This window comes from Pongo abelii, chromosome 1 (assembly GCF_028885655.2).
Source record: "Pongo abelii isolate AG06213 chromosome 1, NHGRI_mPonAbe1-v2.0_pri, whole genome shotgun sequence".
Lineage (NCBI taxonomy): Eukaryota > Metazoa > Chordata > Mammalia > Primates > Hominidae > Pongo > Pongo abelii.
The window spans coordinates 123,009,467-123,026,211 of NC_071985.2; positions in this window are offsets into that span (position 1 = coordinate 123,009,467).

Consider the following 16,745-nt stretch of genomic DNA (forward strand, 5'->3'; position numbering starts at 1 on the left):
GTTGGCAAGGCTTAGGAAAGTGATATGCATTTCCTGCTGGTCAACTTGTAAATTAGTATAGCTACTTTGGAGGACAATTCTAAAATTTAAATCATATCCTATGACCCAGCAATTCCATGCTATAAAAACTCATCCATGGCCAGGCTTGGTGGCTCACGCCTGTAATCCCAGCACTTTGGGAGGCTGAGGTGGGCAGATCACGAGGTCAAGAGATCGAGACCATCCTGGCCAACATGATGAAACCCTGTTTCTACTAAAAATACAAAAATTAGCTGGGCATGGTGGCATGTGCCTATAGTCCCAGCTACTCAGGAGGCTGAGGCAGGAGAATTGCTTGAACCTGGGAGGCAGAGGTTGCAGTGAGCCGAGATCATGCCACTGCACTCCAGCCTGGCTACAGGGCGAGACTCTGTCTCAAAAAAAAACAAAACTCATTCAAAGAGGCATATACTAAGATGTTCACTGTGGCATTGTTTGTAATGACAAATAAGTGGAAACCATGTAAATACCTGTCAATACTATGGAGTACCACGTGGCAACAGAAGAATGAGACTGAACTGCATGAACTAACATGCAAAGATCCCCAAAACAGGCCAGGTGTGGTTGCTCACAGTTGTAATAACAACACCTTCAGAGGCTGAGGTGAGAGGATCAGTTGAGGCCAGGAGTTTAATACCAGCCTGGGCAACACAGTGAGACCCCTGTCTCCCAAAATATTTTTTTTAATTAGCTGGGCACAGTTGCTCATGCATAGTCCCAGCTACCCAGGAGGCTGAGGTGGGAGGATCACTTGAGCCCAGGAATTTGAAGCTGCAGTGAGCTGTGTTCTTGCCACTGCACTCCAACCTGGGTGATTGAGCAAGACCCTGTCTCTTAAAAAAATAAAAAAGATCTCCAAGCATAGAGAAGAGTCTGGAGAGAAACACCAAACTCATAACAGGCTTACTGCAGGCAAGTGGGATAAAGGCCAAGACTCCATGGTGGAAGTTAAAGGGCATTTCCAAGTTAAGGCTAAGACTTGCTTTTCTAACTAAGAGAATGTACTCATGCATTGCTTGTGTAGTAGAAACTAGTTTTCAGAAAAGAAAGCAAACTTAAGAAACACTGACTCCTGTGGAGATGACTTGGCACCACTCTCCTTTCACAGAGCAGAGTTTGAATAGTCTTCAGAGACAGGCCTGTGGGCCAGATTGCCATCCCCTATGGACCAGAAGCCAAGGATCTCTCTAGTGATGGTCAGAGGGCCCAAATGGCAGGGATACCCAGTGATGTCAGGAGGAATAGTACAGACAGAAGGTGCTAAGCAGACAATTCAACTGCCATGTTTTGCCACCTCCTGTGAGCAGGGATTAGGTGTTCAGGCCAGTATTTGGGCATGGGGAGCCTTTGGCCAGAAGAGGTATAAAGCTCAGAAGTTTTTCAGTCTGATAACTACTGATACAATTTCCATAGTGTGAGGGAGCGGTATGCTCTACCCTTGTGTATTTAAGGCTGGCCAGAGAAATTGAGGATGCCCCTGGGGCTAGATCGATGATATGACCAGAAATCAAAAAGGGAATGCATTATTTATTGCTGTGTAACACTATTGAGAGAGGAGGTAGTTAAGGGATGGATAGGCACATAGAGAGGGAGGGTCTCAGGAGAAGGGATAGAAAGGAACTATGTTCACAAGAACAATGGCAAGACAGCGCCTATGCTGCCTCTACAGTTAATAGGAAAAATGTAAGAAGTTACCCTTAAGCTAGGATGTTGCTCAGAAGTGACCATCCCAACTTTATGTGACCATCACAATAAATCAGCCTAAATGTCCCTAATTTAACCAGCTCATTGTAATGTCATTAAACATGACATTAGCATTGTGGTTTTAGCACTCCCATGGGTTTTGCTTAGGCACTCATGGGTAATAACCAAGATGGAGTCCCTTTGGCAAACCTTAGGCATGCACAGCTTTAGCACCCCAAGAAGAAAATGTTACTTCTCTCATCTGGGCAAAACCCACAGAAGACTTCCCAGCTTCTGCCACATAAAAGACACAGAACACAGATGCCTTACTGGCAACCTGCTTTCAAGACCCCTGTCTTTGCTGAGAGCTTTCCTTTTTCCCAATAAATTCTACTCTGCCCTACTCACTCTCCATGTCCATGTGCCTAATTTTTCCTGGTCATGGGACAACAGCCTGAACCTTGTCAAACTCCAGGGGCAAAGGAAGACTTCTACACTATTCCCACAAATTTAGCAGCCTAAAACAATACATGTTTATGGTCTCAAAGTTTTGTGGATTAGGAGTCTGGGCACAGCTGAACTGGGTCCTCTGCTCAGGGTTTCATCTGAAAACTGCAATCAGTGTGTCATCCAGAGCTTTGATCTCATCCCCAGGCTCAGTGGGAGAAGGATCTGCCTCCAAGTTTGTGTAATTGTTGATAGCATCAGTTCTTTGTTCCCTGTGGGACAGAGGCCCTCCATTTCTCATTGGCTGTCAGCTAGAGCCACCTTCTGTTCCTTGCAAAAGGGGTCTCCTCAACACGGCCACCCATTTCACCAAAGCTAGTAAAGGAGTCTCCTGGAAGAAGGAACACTACAGTCCTAATAGTAATAGTAATAGGAACCTGTTTACTGCTCCCTTGTTTGCTACCTGTACTTCTTCAAATGATAAAAAGCTTCATCACCACCTTAGTTCACCAAAATGCTTCAGCACAAGTGTACTATATGAATCACTATCCATCTGTCTTGCAAGAAGACATGGGTAGTGAGGATGAAAGTGAGAACTCCCACTAATGAGTGAGATTCTCAAAGGAGGGGGAATAAGGGAGGAGACCACCCCTCATATTGTCTTATGCCCAATTTCTGCCTCAAAGAAAAAGTAGGAGTTAAAGAAAAGACAGAAATGAAATCAGTAGTCAGACAGCCCGGTGCAGCATTCCAGGCCTGGTAGTTAAAGAGCAACCCCGGACCTAACTGGTTCTGTTATCTATAGATTCCAGACATTGTATGGAGAAGTACTGTGAAAATCCCTGTCCTGTTCTGTTCCATTCCGATTACCTGTGCATGCAGCCCCCAGTCACATACCCACAGCTTGCTCAATCGATCACGACCCTCTCACACGAACCCCCTTACAGTTGTAAGCCCCTAAAAGGGACAGGGAAGCCCCAAAAAACTGTTCTCTTGGGGAGCTCAGTTTTTGGAGACATGAGTCCGCCGATGCTCCCAGCTGAATAAAGCCCTTTCCTTCCACAACTCGGTGCCTGAGGGGTTCTTGTCTGTGGCTCGTCCTGCTACAATGAGAATGAAGTCAATATTTCTAGAGCAGTTGGGCCAGGTGTGGTAGCTCACACCTGTAATCCCAGCACTTTGGGAGATGGAGGCAGGTGGATCACTTGAGGTCAGGGGTTCAAGTCCAGCCTGGTCAACATGGCAAAACTCCTTCTCTACTAAAAATAAAAAAATTAGCTAGGCATAGTGATGCATGCCTGTAATCCCAGCTGCTCGGGAGGCTGAGACAAGGGAATCTCTTGAATCTGGGAGGCAGAGATTGCTGTGAGCTGACATCACACCACTGCACTCCAGCCTAGGTGACACGGCGAGACTCTGTCCCAAAAAAAAAATATTTTAGAGCACTTGAAACAGATCAATGTTTCATAAATTTATAAATACAAATTGCCAAAAAGTACCACATTCACTTTTATATTTTCACACTTTAATACATGCTGTCCCCTCTGCCTCTTGCTTTTCCCCCAACTCCCTTAGCCTTCAAATCAGATTTGAAGTCACATCTGATAATCCCTGTGGTGATGGTCACCAAAGATTTCTGATTGTTTTCCCATTGGGAAAACTTCATGACACTCTTTAACTTAAATGTGGTCTCCTGACTTGTTTGGCCAATTAAACACAAGTAGAAATTACACACATTTTCCAGGCAGAAGTTTTAAAAGCCAGTGAGTAAGTCACCGTATCTGACTACCACAGTTGTCTAGACTCAGAGCAGGTGCCAAGTTAAAGCCTCCATTGGCCTAGGTCTCTAACGGACTACGAATAGCAGGGCCCCGGTTGATCACATCTGACATGAAGGGTAAGTAAGAAATAAGCGTGTATTAAGCCACTAGGATTTGGTTTATCCTGACTGACATTTCTCTACCTCCCACAGGCTAATTTAAATGCACATATTTTAAATTTTTGTTCCCACAGGGTACAACGCTTTCCTCAATCAGGACTTAACATACAGCTCCAGTTGTTCATTTAGATGTTAGTCTTTGCTGCTAAATTATAAGTTGCCTGAGAGCAGAGACTATGTCTTATGCAAAATTTTATATTTAGTGCTTGCACAGAGCCTGACACAAAGTAGGCACTCACAACTGTGCACTGATTCCTGTCATTCACTGAGAATTGGAAGAAAAAAAGAAGAGTTTGCTTGATAGGTAAATGCCTAATGCCCTCAAGGAACTTTAAAAAATTCCTCTTTGTTTTGACTGAGAGACAGAACCCAGAAAAACAGAATGCCCTGTCTTAAAACAGAGACAGTTCAGGTAGAAGTACCTGGAGTCAGAACTGAAGTTCGTGTTCAGGGAGGTCTCAGAGGATCAGCAAGGCACTGAGGCTGGAGAGTAGGTTATATGAGTTTGTGAAAGGAAAATATCTTGAGCCCCCAAAATCAGTAAGCTAAAAAGAAAATTCAAACTGGAAACTGCTCAGGACAAACCTACCTCCCATTCTATTCAAAGCCATCCCTCTGCTCATTGAAATAGATGCATATTCTGATTGCCTCCTTTGGAAAGGCCTATCAGAAATTCAAAAGAAGGAAACCATCTGTCTCTCACTTACCTGTGACCTGGAAGCCCAACCCCCTCCCCCCTGCTTTGAGTTGCCCCCACCTTTCTGGATGGAACCAATGTACAACTTACATATATTGATTGACGTCTCGTGTCTCCCTAAAATGTATAAAACTAAGCTGTGCCCCAACCACCTGGGGCACATGTCATCAGGACTGTGTCACAGACACACGCCCTCAACCTTGGCAAAATAGACTTTCTAAATTAACTGAGACCTGTCTCAGATTTTCTGGGTTTACATTTTGGTAACTATGAAGGGATTCTGGGTGGAGACGCCCCTGACCTTTGACAAATCTCCTATTGGTGCTTGGTACCAGCATGAGCTAACTTTATGGCTCAAACCAACAGGACAATTTGCTGAGGTCTGAGAGCACCCCCTGCAGAGAATCCCTGATTTCCAAAAATTTGGTTGAGATCTAAAATTTATTTTCCTGTACAACTCCTCTTTTCTTCGGAATTTTACTTGCTTCCAACAAGGAAGGCAAGTTTTCCTGCTTCCATGATGATGGAAGGCAGGAAACTCCTTAATGGAGTTCGAGCTAGCTTCTAACAGGGAAGATGAGTCTTTTTTTCCTGCTTCTAGAATTGTAGAGAGCAGTCTACAGCCTGAGACACATCACTAGGTAAGAAACTGGTCTGGGATTCTGTCTGGCAAATTATTTTTAAATGACTAAAGTTAGCATTAACAACCAGCTGGTGTTAATTTCTGCTTACACTCAGAGCATTCAGAAATCATATAATTTGTGTGATCATTGTTAGTTTTGCTTAACTATTTTGTTGTTTGTTTCTGTCTTGTTAGGTTTTGTGTGTGTGTGTTTCCGTCCTTTCCTTACCAGATTTGACCAACTCCAAACTCTGTACCTCATGAGTGTGGAATCTTCCACTCTGAAGAAATAAGAGCACCTTGCTCCCCTTAGCCTTAGGGGCATTCTCAGGTGACTCAGAATCACGTGAGGGTGTCTGGGAGGACCGCTCCCTAAGACCTGCAGCGGCTTTAAGTAGGTTTTCCCCTCAGGAGAACATACTTAGGGCCTAATATAAGCTAGCAGGTGCAATATAAGGAGCTGGCTCCGCCCGCACCTTGAGCCCCTGGCACACTGTGCCAGGTAGCTGCAACACAGGTGGACCAAACTGGTTCAGGGTGTAACGGCCCTGAAAAGCTAGGTCTGCAAGCAGCACATTTTGGGTCCAACACACATCCTGACTTGGTCAAATCCGAAGCGGAACTCTAAATTATGGGTAACAAGCCTCTGAAGTGGCTAAAATATCCACACACACAAAAAAAGGTGGTATGGGCCGGGCGTGATGGCTCACACCTGTAATCTCAGCACTTTGGGAGGCCGAGGCAGGCAGATCACGAGGTCAAGAGATCAAGACCATCCTGGCCAACATGGTGAGACCCCCCCCGTCTCTTCTAAAAATACAAAAATTACCTGGGTATGGTGGCACACGCCTGTAGTCCTAGCTACTCAGGAGGCTGAGACAGGAGAACTGCTTGAATCTGGGAGGCAGAGGTTGCAGTAAGCCGTGATCACGCCACAGCACTCCAGTCTGGTAACAGAGCGAGGCTCCATCTCAAAAAGAAAAAAAAAAAAAAGATGGTATGGTTGGGGGAGAAAAATGGCCAGCAAAAGGAAACAAAAAAAGAGGAAAGAGAAAAGGAAACAAAAAAAGAGGAAAGATTTTTTATTTTGACTATTAAAGGGACTTTATTATGTAACACGGCCACCTTTTTTGCCATCCAGACCAAATTGAAAGCATTGTCTGACCCCCACACTGCAGTTCAATAGCTAAGGTTCTGTCTTCTTTTTTTCTACTATGACACGTTTGGTTCCTAAATCAAGCCCTTGCTGGTTTGATACTTGGTACTTCTGAAATAGCAGCAATTTGTCTTAGCTGAAATATAGTAATGAGATTTAAAAATATTTTTTTAAAAAGGAGCTCAATGGTTAAATGTCAGCTTAATTAAAAGCTATCATCCAAGATACGTGTGTGTGCATAAGTGCATATTCGTATTTAAAAGGCCTTTTTGTTTTTGTTTTTATCTTCTAGAACCTTGTATTTTTTTGAGCAAAAGTTTTTTTTTCTTCTGAGTTGACTGAATTCTGTTTTCACCTGATTTTTTAACTAAAATATTTATTGCAACAGAGGCTACTCTTGAGTTAAGGAAGAATGTAGTTTAAACACTTAGACATGTCTTTATTTAAAAAAAAAAATTTTAAGTGCACTGTAAAAGCTTCACATGTTCTAGCCTCATAATAATTCTTCATTTTTGGAGACCCAGGATTCATTGTGGGTTCTGCCCAGAACTCAGAGATCCAGTTAAAAAAATAGGTAGTTCCTATCTAAATAAAATTGGTCTCCTTAGACAATCCAATGATAAATTTCTATAATTTTATGTTCAGTTGGCAAATAAATCCATTTTTAATTTCCCTCTAGCTCACCAGACATTCTATTTGTACCTTATGATGTACATTTAGCTATCTAAACTGTCAGGCCTCTGAGCCCAAGCCTGCACACATACATCCAGATGGCCTGAGGCAACTGAAGAACCACAAAAGAAGAGAAAATGGGTGGTTTCTGCCTCAACTGATGACATTACCTTGTGAAATTCCTTCTCCTGGCTCAGAAGCTCCCCCACTGAGCACCTTGTGACTCCTGCCCCTGCCTACAAGTGAACAACCCCCTTTGACTGTAATTTTCCACTACCTACCCAAATCCTATAAAACTGCCCCACCCTTAACTCCCTTTGCTGACTCTCTTTTCAGACTCAGCCCACCTGCACCCAGGCGATTAAAAAGCTTTATTGCTCACACAAAGCCTGTTTGGTGGTCTCCTCACATGGATGCGCATGACATTTGGTGCCGTGACTTGGATCGGGGGACCTCCCTTGGGAGATCAATCCCCTGTCCTCCTGTTCTGACACTGTACTGCCTCTTGTGCATAAGGCTCCCGTGATCCCTGTGTAACATGTAGAAAAGTCTGCACTGGAACTCTCTCTTCAGGAATTGTACTCCAAACACATTTGGTGGCTAAGGCAGACTGGTGGTAAGTGGCCTCTGGGAGTGTTAATTGTTATACCAGATCTGAAAAGGGGCCACTACATGTTAGCATTTCCTCTGTAATGTGTCCTTGACCAGCGGTGCAATTCTGCCTAGCCTGGTCTGCACACATTTCTTGCCAATTTAAACTCCATGTCGGATATGCACTGGCAGATGAGCAAGTGTGAGCCAAATGTTTTATATCAAAGGGTGGAAGGCACATGGCTCCAAACACCGATTCTAACAGTCCTATAGTAAATGGGCTTTGCTCTCTATTATTAACCACACTAGCTTTTCATTCTTTTATAATTTAAACTCTATAAGACTGTGTTCATGTAAAAGATGTTGTGGGTCATTCAGATCAGGCCTTACAGTAATAGGAAAAGCACAAGGTCCTAAAGGTTCACCAGCCATAGCAGCAGCACACAAAATTTTTTATATGGTTTCTACTTCTATTTTATATGGGGGTTTCTACTTCTGTTATTGGAGGGGGTGGCAAAGGCCAATTCTCCTATCCTTTTTCCTGCTTAGCAAGTGGCCAAATCTCCTCCCCTTTCTCTTGCTCATTATTTTCAATAGGCGCTGTCAGAGGAATAAATAATCTTTTTAATTCTTGAGACTCAGAACCTGACTCCTGTTGTCCAACAGAATTAGAGGGAGACAGCAGCAGTAGGATTGTGCAAACCAAACCCCAAGCAGAAAAAACAGAAGGGTCTACTTTAAGACCTTTTTGATGAGCCTGTTACAATCCTTCTCCTACTCTGTCCCAATTTTCCACATCAAGAGTGCCTGCCTGCAGAAACCATGGGTTATGCATAATAACCTCCTGCAGAAGCTTAGGTAATGTTTGCGAATTAACTTGAGCTCCAGGCTGTTTCAACAGAACTTTAAGCAACTGCACATAATGTTTTTCTTCAAGAGACAAATTCTTCCCCATGTTACCCTGATTCAGAAAATTCCCATTCCCAGTACTTCTTTAGAGCACTGACCTTATATCCACTGCCAGCAGATTCATCCCAGGGTCCCTGTTCATCTGGTCAATTTCACTTCCTCTGCTCCAGCAGACCTTCTTCATTCATGTCCTCAAGTCCCTGTTTTCGGGCACCACTTTGCTGTGGACCTTGCTGGACTGAACAAAGGAGGACCAAGGCGGGAATAAAGACAAAACTAAAGAGTATGTTTGGAAGAAGGGGGTCAGGGGGCTCCTTGCTTCTAGTGAGCAAGGGCCCTGAGCTTTTAGAGTCCTTCATATTTATTGAGTAAAGGAGATAGGGAGAAGGGGATGGTTGTGGTCAACTGCTTGACTTAGTGCAGGCCTGCATGACTGCATTATTTGAACAGTAGGCTCCAGATGTCCCAGTAGATAACCTCAAGGAGCACAGCACCAGGGAGTGACTACCCTCAGCATACCTTCTGGCGGCAGGCGCAGATGCAAGTTTGCTCGCATTCTGTATTCATGATAAACAGTTTGCTGTTTGATCATATAGCCTCCAGTGGAATGCTGAGTGGGTCACAACCCTCAGGCTTTCGATTCCCAACACAATAATAATCTGTTTTCATTTGTAACAGGACACAATTGGAGAAACTGGTTATTTTACCAAAGCATTAACTTGAATGGTATGCTTTCCTTTAAGGAATCAAACTTGATTTATGGAGCCAATAAAGCCACTTGGGAAACTGGACTCACAGCTTTGTCCACCTGTAGTAGGTAAAGAATGTCACTTTCTGACAGGCCCAGGAGCCCCAAGTTTACTTTGGAACCTCAAGGGGAGAGGATCACCCAACTCATAGGTATTTGATGGCACAAATCCATGGCTGAGCTCAGCTTTAAAATAGTCTTATCTGAGATTCCTCCTGTGAACCCAGAAAATGTGAGACAAGTTCCAGAAAATCCGAGCCAGGTCTGTCTTTATTTATTTATTTATTTATTTATTTTTAGAGGGAGTTTTGCTCTGTTGCCCAGTCTGGAGTGCAATGGCACAATCTTCGCTCACTGTAATCTCCACCTCCCAGGTTCAAGCGATTCTCCTGCCTCGGCCTACCAAGCAAGTAGCTGGGATTACAGGCATCTGCCACCATGCCCAGCTAAGTTTTGTATTTTTAATAGAGACGAGGTTTCGCCATGTTAGCCAGACTAGTCTTGAACTCCTCATCTCAGGTGATCCGCCTGCCTCAGCCTTTCAAAGTGCTGGGATTACAGGCGTGAGCCACCGTGCCCAGCCAGGTCTCAGTTAATTTAGAAAGTTTGTTTTGCCAAGGTTGAGGATGAGTACTGGTGGCACAGCCTCAGGATGTCCTGACAACACGTGCCCCAGGTGTTCAGGGCACAGCTTGATTTTATACATTTTAGAGAGACATGAAACATCAATTAATATGTGTAAAGAACTACATTGGTTTGGTCTGGAAAGGTGGGACAACTTGAAGCACCCGCCTGCTTCGAGTTGTCCAGCCTTTCTGGATGGAACCAATGTACTTTTTACATATATTGATAAGCCATAGCTTTTATATATATTTACAAACCAAGCTGTGCTCCGACCATCTTGGGGACATGTTGTCAAGGACTTTCTGAGGCTGTGTCATGGGCACATCCTCAACCTTGGCAAAATAAACTTTCTAATTTAACTTGGACCTCTCTCAGATTTTCTGGGTTTACAAGTTCATGGTCTGGCTTATTTCTTCCTTGCTTAAGCCAAATTGAAATGAAACATTTCTGAAAACTAACAGGGATTGGCTCTTAATGTTCTTATGGAGTTTACAATGGAAATAATTACAGATAACTGACACATGACACTTAAATCCGGAAGAAAAGATTAAATGGGTGTGTGTATATTTGAATTTTAAATGAATAGGTGCTGATGTGTGGCCTGACTTGGAGACAGCGGGCCAACCTAGTGTTCGCAGGGATGTTTTCCATGATGCAAAATAATAGGAATAGAACACACCAGCTAATAATGTTCATGTTGCATTGGAAGTTTGAAGGAAAATTAGAATTATTAAATAGGCCTGTACTTTATCTTCTGTAGTACAACATTTTCAATTATATTAACAGATACTCTTTTTGAACTGTGACCAAGACCCTATTTGCTTCTTTCCAAAATTATGTTTCAGGCCGCACGCAGTGGCTCATGCATGTAATCCCAGTACTTTGGGAGGTGGAGGGAGGCAGAGGCAGGCGAATCACTTGAGCCCAGGAGTTCAAGACCAGCCTGGGCAACATGGCAAAACCCCATCTCTACAAAATACAGGAAAAAAAATTAGCCAGGCATGATGGCATGTGCCTGTAGTCCCAGCAACCCAGGAAGCTGAGGTGGAAGGATCACCTGAGCCCAAGGAAGTCAAGGCTGCAGCGAGCCATGATTGCACTACTGCACTCCAGCTTGGGCGACAGAGCAAGATCTTGTCTAAAAAAAAAAAAAAAAAAAAAATTATGTTTCAACTGGGAAGAGAACTAAAGGTATGCAGGGAATGTAGGGTGTCTGTTGGGCCTTTTGGACACAATATGCTTTGAGAGGATTTGTTGGGGCTATTCCAAAAGGTGGAGTCCTCTGTGGAAAACCAGATCTGTTTACAAGGAGTATGACAATTAACATTTACAGAGAGAGTTGTTCCGGAACCCATCAGAATGGACCACTCTCGCTCACTGCTTCCAAGTCTCGGGTTACCATGTGGTAGTGGCCAGTCTGTCTCTGTGTCTCTGTCATCAGTAAGAGTTTCCCTCACCATTCCACACAAGCCACATGAGCCTAAAAAAATGTAGGGTAACAAAGTGGGATGACAGTAAACCTGAGTGGGGTCACAGAGGGATGGAGACAAGAGTCAATCCAAGGAGTGACTTTGGGTTGTTCATACCAATGCTTAGTATATAAGTCTTATTACAATGTCTCTTCAGAGTCCCTTCACCAAAGAAGTGCATTCTATAAGCATTGTCAATAAATGCAAAACAGCTTATTTGCAAATCTGAGTGCAGCCTGTTTTCTACTGTATCATATAGGAAGTGTTTTCCACTTCCCTTTTCATTTGTTATTTTATAGAGGGTGAATTGGGGTTTGTTTTTACTCTTTCTTTCATCCTTTATTATTTTTTTTTTCCAGAGATGAGGTCTCGCTATGTTGCCCAGGCTGGAGTGCACTGATTATACACAGGTGCAATCATAGCTCACTGCACACTTCTGTCCTCAAGTGATCCTCCCACCTCAACCTCTAGAGTAGTTGGGACTGCAGGCCTGCACCACCACACCCTGCCCAAATTGGGGGTTATTAACTTTACACTTTAGTCTTTCGTTTTCAAAATATCAATATGAACATTACCCCAGATTCCAAACTTGTAAGTGGATGCAGGAAATGACACTTTGCTTAGTTTGTGTTTTAGGAGAAAGAGGGTGAATGTGTTTTCATTTGTACAAGGTATGGTTGCATATGTTAAGCAGGAGCATTTTATAGTAGTGACTGTTATGGTAATAAATGGAAATGTACATATGGAAAAATAATGTTTTTGTCAGGTATCTCTCATCTGCGTCTTTTTAACACTCTTCCTATAGGTGGGCAATTTCTCACATTAGAAGTCCCACCTTCCTGAGGTAGAAGACTGCTTTCCCAATATCCATTCTCCCTATCTTCTTTTGTCATAGAATCTTCATTTCTCCCAGGCACATTACTTCCCAGACAAAAGATGTCATTTCCAATGTGACTAAGTTCTAACCAATGATGATAAGCAGAAATGGCGTATGTTATTTCTAGGAAGTTTCTCTAAAAGGGAAGGTGCAACTCCCATTCCTCTTTTTTCCCTCCTGTTGTTTGGAATGCAGCTGTGATGGTTGGACTCTAGCAACCACTTTGGACAAAGAGGTGACATGGAGAAGGGAAACCACATGCTGAAGATAAAGTTAAGAAGCTAAGTCACTAAGGCCATTGTGAAGCTGACATTACTAGCACTTAACTGTCTACCTCAAAAAACCTTTTTACATGAGAAATAGAAGTCTGTCCTATTTAAGCCACTGCTATTATTTGGCTATATATAGCAGAACTTAATGTGAACTAATCCACTTGATTTTCCAGCCTCCCTTGTGGCTGAGGCAAAGGCCTCTGCCCCAGACTCTGTTAATTGCACACAGTGGTGGAAGACTTCAGTGTTAAAGAAGCAAGCCCTGCTTCTTTGTTTTCTTATGAGAAGGGCAGTGGTGGAGGGATCAGGATTTTGGAGACAGCAGTGGTGAGACTGGTATCCAGTGCCACATGTCATGGGTAGGGGTTCTGGTGTTGGTGCCCAGCAATGGCTGTGGTGCCTTCTCTAGAATAATCCCACATATGATTAGGCATATTTCCTGGCTACCCAGGTTCCAAGGCCAACTCCCTGGCCCTCCTGGGGATTCAGTGAGCTACCTGATATCACTAATAAATTCTTTTGCTGTTTTAGCAACAAGGAACTCTAAGTGATATGCCACCCACCTCAGGTCTAGCAGAAGATAAAGATCTTATCTTTAATACCTTAGCCTCTATCCTACTTGCTTTGAAACACTGGCTCAAACCCAAGGTTTCTCCTAAACTTGGGTTTAATTAACCTTTATCTCTACTTTTCTGGATGTGGGAGAGATGTAATTGGCTACCAAAATCCATTGTTCCATTATAATATGCATCTATCCTTGCAACTAGATATAGCCACACAACTGAATCTCACCAATGGAATGTGAATGGTTGTGATGTGGGCAACTTCGGCCTCACTTGCATAATGGGAAGTCGCTTCCTTGGCTTGGGCAATACAGCGCCAACCAAGGAGATAAGGAAGCACCCTAAGGAATGACAGAGGCACGAGATGGAAGGAGCTCGAGTCCCTGAGTAACTTCACGGAGCAGGACAGCTTCCCAACAACCTGGAGTCTTCCCTGTAGAACTGTTACACAAAAGGAGAATAAACTGTTTTCTATAAGCTGCTGTCTTGGGGTCTCTTTCAGCTTCATCTTTTTCTGCTAATACAAGGGTACTGGGTACATATAAGGCATAGAAGTTGTAGTTACCAACAGATGATTACAGATCAATGCAGAAGCCACCAACACAGGCCACTGTGTTTTCTGAGCACATCTCATTTTCTGATTCTATTCTGTTAATAAAAGGGGGAGACACACTGAACACTGTATGAGCACTGCCACGAGGCACTGAACAATCTCACGGTCCAGGACTTCTGCTAGGTTCTAGCCACCATTAGATTATCCTTTTTGGTGGCTCAGTGTGAGGTATATAGGTTATATACTACTTCTGTCTCTGATTTTGTATGTTTTTATCTTTTATAATTTTGACCACAATGTTTAGAAAATCATTTTCATTTGCAATTCTCTTTGTTTACCACATCTTCCCTCTTTTTAAAGGATTGAGCTAATGTTTTTCTTTGATAATCACCTTTCAAATCTCAAATGTAATATTTTACCTTTAATATAACTATGCACTTTTAATTTGAGCTTCTAAATCAGGAATCAGAAAACTACCACCACCTGCTGTTTTTTGTTCTGTTTTGGTTTTATTATTTTTTGTGGTAAAATACACATAACATAAAATTACCATCTTAACCGTGTTAACAATTCACTGACATTAAATGCATTCATAGTGTTATGCAACTATCCCTGCTATCTAGCTCCATAACTCCTTTCATCTTATAAAACTGGAACTCTATACACCTAAAATAATATTTTCCTATTCTCTCAGCCACTGACAATCAGCTTTTTACTTTCTCTTTAGATGTTTTTTGACTATGTAACATAAGCGAGATCATAAAGTTTTTGTCCTTTTGTGACTGGATTCTTTCACCTTGCATAATGTCCTCAAGGCTCACCCATGTTGTAGCATATGTTAGAATTTCCTTTCTTTGTGAAGGCTGAATAATGTTCCTTTGCATGTATACACGATATTTCATTTATTCATTCATCTGTTGATGCACACTTGGATTGCTTCCACATTTTAGCTGTGTAATACTATTGTGAACATGGGTGTACAAGTATCTCTCTAAGAGCTTGCTTTCAGTTCTTTTGGGTGTGTACTCAGAAACTGAATTGCTGCATCACATAGTAATTTTATGTTTAATTTTTTGAAGAACTGCCATACTGTTTTCCACTGTGGCTGTACCATTTTGCATTCTCACTGACAGTGCACAACAGTGCACCAGTATCTCCATATTCTCACCAGAACTTGTGATTTTCTGCTTTTCGATACCATCCTAACAGGTGCGAGGTGGCATCTCGTTATAGTTTGGATTTGCATTTCTCTAATGATGAGTGATAGTGAGCATTTTTTCATGTGCTTAGTGGACATTTTTATATCTTCTCTGGAGAAATGTCTATTCAAATCCTTTGCCCACTTTTGAATCAGGTTGTTCGGTTTTTGTTTTGTTGCAGTCACCTGTGTTTGTAAATACAATTCCATTGGAACGCAGTGTCCCACCATTCATTTATGTATTGTCTATGACTGCTTTTACACTATGATAATAAGGCTGAGTCATTATGACAGAGCCCATTGGCCTGCAAAGCCTAAAATGTTCACTACCAGCCCTTTGCAAAAAGTGTTTGCTGACGTCTGTTCTAGATCTATGTCTATTTTACTCATTTAATATTTTCATACTATCTACTTATCTTTTATCATAGTATTAATTCCTAACGTCTGTTACTTTTTCCTTTTTACTTTATCCCTTCTGTATTGAAGTTAAGCATTCATAAATATTTAGCTTAACTAATTTTTCTTACCAGTTTCATAAGATTCTAACTTTGCTCAAAAAAGATTTTTTTTTATTTGAAACAAGGGCTCACTGTCGCCCAGGCTGGAGTGCAGTGGTGCAATCTTGGCTCACTGCAGCCTTGACTTCCCGGGGTCAAGCGATCCTCCCACCTCAGCCTCCTGAGTAACTGGGTGAGCACCACCATGCCCAGCTAATTTTTGTATTTTTTGTAGAGCTAGGGTTTCGCCATGTGGCCCAGGCTGGTCTTGAACTCCTAGGCTAAAGTGATCCACCAGCATGGGCCTCCCAAAGTGCTGGGATTGATTACAGGAGTGAGCCACTGTGCCCAGCAAATTAGTCATTTACTTCTTAATGACCTTAACATTACACCTATTGCTCCCTTTTAAAGTGCAGCTGCAGGCAGTGATCATCTGGACAACAGCCCCACAAGACTCTCCTCAAAATCTCCCTGTTCTGGGCTACGTCTCAAGGCTGGGCCTTACCAAGGCCCAGCTCCACTATCCAGCCACTGTTGGAGGAACCTGCTCATCAGATGGTTATCCAATGAGTCCTGCTCCTTTGTGGATGACTTCATATAAAATACTGACACCTGCTGACCACACAGATTGCTACTGTGTGACCCAACAAAACAGGCTTCCCCATCTCAGGTTAAGCTATTCAAAGGACAGCTAGCAGCTATTAAAGCTGAAGTTACAGAGAGCTACTGGCTCATTCTCTAAGACACGTACGTGTAAAATCTTCTGAACGTTATCCTATATCTTCTCTGGTTAATACAACTATATCCAGAGCTCTAAATCCCAATAATGACTGTACACGTTGGCAGAATCTTCCCTTGAGGGAATTCTTTCAAATTTTCACATGTATTAAACATTTACTATATTTCAGGAACTGTGAATGATACTAGAGGTAAAAAGTTCAATAAGACATGGCTTTTCTCTTCAATAAATTTATGACTGAGTTTGGCCTACAGGAGCGCTGAATGAGTAAGGAACTTGGCACAGAGCACCTTTCTGTAGTAATCCCCACAGTGAGGAACAGAGGGATGTGGCTAGAGGGCAGAAATGACCAAGGAAATTTATGAGCCTGCCTGATCACCACCCCCAGCACACACACGCACACACACACACACACACACACACACACCCCCATCCACTAAGCTCTGGCTG